Source organism: Mycteria americana, chromosome 1 (assembly GCF_035582795.1).
Source record: "Mycteria americana isolate JAX WOST 10 ecotype Jacksonville Zoo and Gardens chromosome 1, USCA_MyAme_1.0, whole genome shotgun sequence".
In the NCBI taxonomy this organism is placed as follows: Eukaryota; Metazoa; Chordata; class Aves; order Ciconiiformes; family Ciconiidae; genus Mycteria; species Mycteria americana.
This window is the reverse complement of record NC_134365.1, coordinates 148,626,397-148,634,382: the sequence shown is the minus strand read 5'-3', so window position 1 is coordinate 148,634,382 and position 7,986 is coordinate 148,626,397.

Sequence of the window (7,986 nt, the reverse complement as noted above, 5' to 3'; positions counted from 1 at the left end):
TGTTATGTTAATAACGGATTGGTTTTGTTCTCAGCGAGAGCAATTTGTTCCAACAACTGGGATTCATCCCACTTTTTTAGCGAGTACACAGCTACACTCTAGCACAAATATTAAAGGCCAAGATCTTTAAAAATAGAACGGGAGGGACCACCAGCATCACTGCATCCAATCCAACAGCTGCAGGCAACCACGGAGTAGCTGCCTAGTCCAAACTGCACACCCACACTCGACCCCACCGTCACAGAGCCTTTCCCAGCTCCTGAGGGCAAATTTACGTTTTCAGACTTCTGACTGAAGTTCTTGAGCATCCAGGCATCCCCACCAGCTTCAAATATTTAGACTTTTTAGCCGGACAGTTGTTAAAACTTTGGCCCATGTTGGTATGTTGATGCTGCAGGAAAAATCACGTGCATAAGGACCTGCAACTTACTGCATTAATTCATATACAGCAATGGGAATTAAGGTTGCAGAGACCATGCTTATCTGTAATGTATTTGCTCTTCAACATGTGCGAAGTATGTCCCTAATATTACAAGCATTCGTTATTTGTCAATAGGAGGATGTATCTCCATAGTTTGAGCTAGGCATTTCAACTGCCTGGGAAGTTTCCAAAAAAATGTCCCCAGACAAACAAAAAAATGCTACTCATGAGCAACAAAAAATAGCACGTGAAAATTACTTTGTCATCACATGCAATTTGCATTTTTAAAATGTGTCTGTGAAATTTTACAGTCATTTGCATTTCAAGTCAGCAATTAGATTAAAAAAGCCCACAACTGCAGCTGTGACAAGTACTCCGTTATGTGAAAAAACATAAACAATCCTCTTGTCCTCCAGTAACAGCTCTGATGAGAATGAATTTTAGCGTAGCGCTCAACTTTTGCCTCTTCAAGGTTGCCTTCATCCTTGATACAGTATAACTGGAAAACCTAAAAGAATTGGAGTCCAAACAAGATACGTATTTAATAATACAAATTGCTCTTGCTATTGCACTTGACCCTTTACAGAGCATCTTTTCAGGCGCCATTAGAATCAGCTGTAGAGCAGTCCCAGACCACAGAGAGGCTTTTCCCAGCACACAGGGTGGGACGGCATCCTGCTGCTGCCCTCACTGCTCCCTTCGCACCAACTCCCTGCCCTGTGCTCAGTGTCCTCCTCGGAGGGAGATGAAGGGGAGATGAAGGTCTCTGGGGATGGACATCCATCAGCTTCCCCGGAGCTCAGAGCACATCCCCCTGCAGGAAGGGGAGCCGTGGCCAGACACTTTCTTCCCCATCTTCCCCACCTGTCTTGTTGATAAAGACAGAGACTTTGAGGCTTTGTTTGGCAAAAAGAGATCCAAAAGAGCGGGACTGCAAATAAATATCACCTCTTTTCCCCAGCTTCCTCAGCCCTCAGTACCAGAACTGGCACCTTCCTTATAGAGGTGCCTCCAGCTCATCCTGAGCATTGGTGCACTCAAACCCAGGCGTAGCAGTCAGTCCATGACACCTTTGGGGAGTAACAGATATTCAGCACAGAGAGGACTGACGCTGACAATTTACTTATTCAGCTGCTCGCGGACCAGCTCTCTATATTAAATGACCTATGTCCTGAGCTTTGTCTTCAGCTTCCTTCTGTCCCATCAAACAAAGCATCTCTCCAGTTTGCGCTAGAATCAGTAGGTCACGACTGGCTGCGGGATCACAGCTTCTCTTGGGGCTTGAATGGGATCTGATTTTCGGCAGGGACATTTTGGAAATCAGGTCTCTGTGCAGCCCTGCAAGTGGAGTACCAAAAAAAGAAAAGAAAAGGGCAGGCAGTTTTAGTCATTTTAGAAAATGTCAACTAGTATTCAGTGGTGGCTTTTAAAACACATCTCTGCACCAGTGGGAAAGCTCCTTTGGCTTTCTGGAACGCCCCTGTTCCGGCGGGCTGCTGGCTGCGCCCACCGGGCACGACCCACGCCGGCAGCCAGGGACACCAGCCGCGTTACAAGCGCCGTGCCCCGCTCTGCGCCCTGCTCGGTTGTTGCTCTTCCTGCCAAATTGCCCTGGGTGGCTACCGAGAACAACATTTGTGAGCAGTTTTTACGCTTAGCTGAGCTGGTGAGAGTAAGTGCGATGGTCCACCACAGCCCTGTCCCAAGCACCTTGCTTCACGCGTGGACAGCGGCTTCAGTTTCAGACCCAGTGTTTAAAGTCTCTTCCTGACAGCGTCAGTGCTCACGCCGCAGCAGGGGTGTGCTAGGCCTGAGCCCCAGGACCTTGCAGAGGACCTTGGAAAATACCCATCACCTGTCGATGTCTGGATTTCTCTGCGCTTCAAAACCTGTTCTTGCCTTGTTTGTCAGTGGAGCCGGGTGAAAGATACAGAAGACTTTGGCTCTATTATTCATCGGTGAGATGGAACGGAAGCTTTCCCTTCACCTTTAATTCAGGGCTTCTTCTTCGCTGTAATATGTGTTAACACGAGTTCCTTTCCTTACTTACCTCAGAAGGCAAGTGGATAGCACAGGGACAAGAGAATTAGCGACACAAAAGAAGATTGAAAATAAATGATGAGCTAAGGGCTGGGCAGGGGAAGGACTGACAGTGGTTATGAGTAGAGTGTGTCCAAACAACACAAGAGAGGATGTGATCCAGAGGAATAAAGACAGTAGAAACAGTATATAACATTTTGGCCATTTATGATCCAGAAAGAGGATTATTATTGTTTTCTGCAACAGGTGAGAGAAAGACTAAGATGGTGGTCAGGGGAGAGAAGAGCACGACGTGACTAAAAATAGCTGAACTTGTTTTAGCTCAGCAAAGTGAAGGTTGAGAAAGATGTGATTTCTCTCTAGAAATATATCCAAAGATTAAATGCCAGATGGAGAAGGGCTACTTGAGCTAAAGAGCAATTTTGGAAAAAGAACAAAAGGGGGGAAAAAATCAGCCGTAAATACATTCAGCCCGGAGAGCTTTCTAACCACCTGAGCGGCGAGAGTCCGCAGCGTCCTCTCAGCTGGAGCCACTGGGGCAATCTCTGGCACTGAAAGGTAGAGCCTCATCCCTGCATGAAGAGGAGTGAGTGGCAGGGCTGCCTGGCTTTGACAAGGCAGGATGCTCCTAACGTTCAGGTCTTGCTCTCAAAAAAGCCAATGAAAATGGAAATGAGTGCAGGATTTGCTGGCAGCCTTTTTGTTAGCTAGCAGATATCAACAGGACTGAGTGCAATGAAAATTTCCACAGCTAGCTATCAGACCCAGTCAGTCCCCTGAAGCTCTTACCTTCATGTTTTGCAATCACTTTACAATGGAAAAAGGTGTATATCCGTGAAGACGGTGCTTCAGCTGTTATCAACAGTTTTTCTTATCACAGCTGAAGCTACTAAATATGCCTTTCAAGATCATTTAACATGCCAGCCAGCATTGAACTCCAAATGGGCCACCTAAATTTTAAACAGAAATTCCTTCAAAATTGCTACATTATTGGCAGCATGGTGGTAGCCCCTCTTGCCTTCCCGCCTTCGAGGTTCTCATCCTTTGCAGTTGTTGTGATTTCTCCGTCTTTATTTAAACCTGTAGTTAAAGCTGCTGGGCTGGGTCAGTGGGCAGGAAGCAGCACAAGAATCAGGCCCTCTTTTTACTTCTGTATGTCTGAAAGCAGTTTCTGGCCAAAAATTTTTCACTTCTGAAACAAGAGTTGTCTCATAGCTTTGGCTACAGTAACCTGGTTCAACACGGCCAGCTCTTAGATAAGGTTTCCTTTTCAACAAAGCATGTAATATGTCTATATTATTATTAAATAACAATAATACTATTAATATAATGATATCAGTGTTTGTATTAATAAAAATTAATGAGAATACCTATCTGTTGCAGTAGGACGTCAGCCTGCCTCTGGAGGTGGGGAGAGCCATCTGACCTGCCAGAGGCACTCCGCTTCCATTTTTTTGGGGTGGTTTGGAGGTTTTTTATTTGGTTTGGCATTTTGCTGCTAAGGGGCAAGTCTGGGTTTTGCGGACATCCATGGACAAATGAAAATGCAATCCGGCTATTTGTCACCTTACTAGTCGCAATGTACTTGACTAAACTAAAATCACACAAATTTCTATGCCCTGTGGCTCTTGTAATTTCAGGTTTCAGTCCTCTACTGTATTTTGATCTTTCCCATAGATGCCTTAAGTTCTGGAATTTTTTTATGCCTTGAATTTTATGTCATCAATTAAGATGTAAATTTTCCATCAGCCTGGCTAATATTAACTTCAGGTGGTATGCAAAGCCTGTCAAAACCTCCGAGAGCTTTTCTGTTGACTATAATGGGCTTTGGATCAGGAGTCTTAATAGCAGTCATTTGTTTGAATCTATTCTAGTTTAATGAGTGATTAGCAGATGTTTTTTCCACTCTTTACCTAACAGTTGATAAACCAGAATCCATGAGGAGCTGTGTACTAAATAATGGTATGCTTTTACAACCCTCAAATTGCTTTAGAAAATAGATTTATAAATCATGCACATAAAAATAAAGGATATTGACAAATTCTCTGCTATAAAAGAGGAGGCTTGCTGTGCTTTATGTGAGTCTCTCAACAATAAAGTGTTACCTACCATGGGACACTGGGAAAAAATATCAGGTCTTTATATATCTTGGTGTCTTGGGTACCTCTCCTTACTGTTCTCTTTTAGTTGAGGTAATTTACATGTCTTTGGTACTCCAGCTCAAATTCCTGCGTCTTTTAGGACCAGATTCTTGTTTAAACAATGTTTAAACAACTCTTCGTGCAGGAAGAGAGTTGTGCAAAGAAAAAAGCCCTTGGTTTTCCAATTACTTGTTATTATTTTTAAGTCACCTTCCAATCCAAGCAACGTTTCTAACATTCAAAGATACGAACTATCAGGATTTGTTCTACTTGACCTTTCATGATATTTAGGCATCTGGCTTTCCAGCTCAAGTAATCAAGATGATAATTAAACCTACATCTTTGTGAATGTCAAAACTGTCATCTGCATTCAGAATGTTACAGGTCTGCAAGAAATGATGATCAAGAGAAATTTAACATCAGTGAGGTCATTAGGAAGTTGTTCCAGCATTGGCTTCACCAAAAACTGCCTTGTCAAGGCAAATGAGATACATGGAAGTATGCTATATGAACTGCCCCTATAGAATACCTAATCAGTGTCATTATAAACTAAGCATACTTTGTGACTGTAATTGTTGACAGTATTTTAGATAATGCCCAAGCACTAATAGCAGGTTATGGGTATCCTTTAGATTGTTTCACTGTTGATACTTTGCACTATGTGCAGTTGTATACGCTTCCAGCTTAGAATAAGGCAAAGTCAGGAGTGTTAAGTTCATGGGAAAATGTGTCTTGAAATTGTTCCTGTTTGCAAATGAAGTCATGTCACAGTTTTGCAACCCCAATAAGCAATCAGAAATTATTTCCCAATAGCCAACGTGGTCCTGAGTTTCCAACCAAAGTTGTAAGCCCACACTTTACTCTCACTGATACTGAAGGAGAGGTGAGTGGGACAAAGTGTTGACCGTGATATGGGATCACTCGCATCGCAGGATGTCTTCTGTCATCTGCAGCTGAAACAGTTTAGTCCAAAACATTATAAATCTAGGCAAGTGTAGGAATTATTTCCATTTCTGTGGCCTTATTTCTCTCTTGCCCTCCCTGCCATGTGCAAACTTCAGGCACGGCAACTCCGGCTGCAGAGCACCGTGCAGCAGCACTGCTGTGCACACGGTTCCCTCTGTTGTCACCCATAAGTTTCTCTGGAGGCTGGTTTTGCAGCTAGTCAAAGAATTAAAACTAAAAATGTTGGCTTGGAACTCCAGATGTGGGCTTTAAATAGCCTTCAGGATGATAGTATGTATTTCCATTGGTTATAAATGGGGTCTAAATGACTGAGGGACTAACTGGGTGCCTCAGATAAATGTGCCATGTGAGATGGAACGAATTCAGCCCAGGTCCTCTGCAGTCGCAGGGGAATTAGACAGCTCTGAAGGGCAAAGCAGCACATCCAGTGTGCAACTGTCCAGGAGCAGCAGCAGGAAATAGAGAGCTTAGGGAGAATCCATGCCTTGAAGGCACTCAACGATATCTGCTTGGCATCCAAAGCCCTTTCATGACAGGAGGCTCCCCTCCATCTAAGCTGTGGTTAGATATAGTGCTTTTGTCAGCTCTTTACATGAGAGGCAGATGCCCAGAGCACTTGCCCAAAGGGTGCTCTGGGTCATGTCCTGGGACTGTTCTCAGCTGAGCTGGGAATTTCCATCAAAACTCTCCAGCTGCTCAGACAAGAAGAGATCTTTGAAAGCAAGAGGAGCACAAGTGCCTGACTCCAGCCTAGCTCTTGGGCTGCCTGCCCTGGGAGATTTATTAGATTTACTGCGTGCTGGTTCCTGCTCCCACGATTGTTTGTGCGTTCACATTAAATAACCCCTGAAGAAAAAAGATGGAAAGACTTTATTGCTAGCAATTTTAAATACTTTTGCATCTACCTACATTACCGGTGTTTTGGACTGCAAACTCTTAAGAGTAGCCCTAGGGAGGAAGAATTTTGTACTGAATTACTTCTGTCCCTGTGGATTAAATGTATAACCTGAAGCAAAATTTGAGCCTGGGTGTACGGAGAGAGGTTCTTAATTGCCTGACAGCCTGCGAATTCCCCTTTTTCTAGTAATTTTCAAAGGATGGGAAAATGGGGTCTCTAGTGGCAGCGCTGGCATTTGAGATGGAGGAAGTGTGAAGCAGCAGTTAGTTCTTAGATTCATATAGCGTCTGATGTGTGAGACACTTTTAACAAGCAGAAGATCTAATGGTACAGCTGAGGAAGTCATCAATTGGCAGCATACGTCTGCAGACTTGAGCTCTCGGTGACCTGTAGACGGGTGGTTAACCTAGTGCAGGGGTAATGTAAACTCTGACCTGCGATATGGATGAAGGACAGAGGAAATGCCCAGGGGAGTACTGCTGAATGCATTTAAAGTCTTTAGAAAACTCCCCATGCTCTATCCCAGACTCCCAAGTGCATTCATAGAAAAAGCATCAGCACCTGGAGACAAGCGTGCTAACTCTTGAAGGCTAGAACATAAACTGAAATATATTTAAATACAATATTAGAATGAAGAACCTAAAGATTACGTGATGTATCATAGCCCCGAATACACATGCTGTTTGCTGGTGTGCCTTCTGCCAGCTAGGATAACAGTTACTTTATCTCCAGGTTTTTGCAGCAGGAGCAATAACAACTGAAAGAAGCCAACTGCTGGTGGTAAGCTGGGGGATAATTCAGAGTTTAGCCTAAGGCTCCCTCTGGAGTCAAAGGAGAGAGACCGGTGCCTCCAAGGAGGGATTCAGAGCAGGGACCTGAGTGGCTTTGGGGAGCTGTATCTAGGGAAGAACCCAGGGAGGTGCTCTCCCTGCGCCTCGCTGGAGGTATGCCAGTGGAGGGGCAAACTGGGCCCGAGCAGCCACTCTCTGGGTTTTCCCTTGTCTCCAGGGCAGAACAAAACCTGCTAATCTAAATTAGGCTGCGATGCTGGGACAAAGGCATACTGCATAGCACATTGCAAGGGTACGGGACATTGTCCAAACAAATATTGTGCTTGCTTAAGCATTACCTAAAGTTCAGTTAATTAGGCAATTATTTAAACTCAGGCTGATTTTAGGGACAGTGGTTTTTCTTTTTGTGCTATTACATATCCCATCCACACGGCTTTAGTTTCCAAGTATGACAAGCGGTGCTGTATGTTGGGTAAGCTGCCGAAGGGTTTGATTTTCAGAAGGTGTCTGCCCGGGTCCACAAGTCAGGCCCTCGCAAGCTATAAGAACCACATAAATTAAACACCCAAAATCTGAAGTAATTTTAGAAAAGCTCAGGCTCTGTGTTTGGAGGAGTTTGAAGGCATTTATGAGAGATTCTTTGTTCTAAAACAGTCAGAGAAGCCTTTGGGATTTCCACTGCTTTTAGTTTAGTTTCCAGCTGTCTGCCATACTTCTTCTATTAGTGGG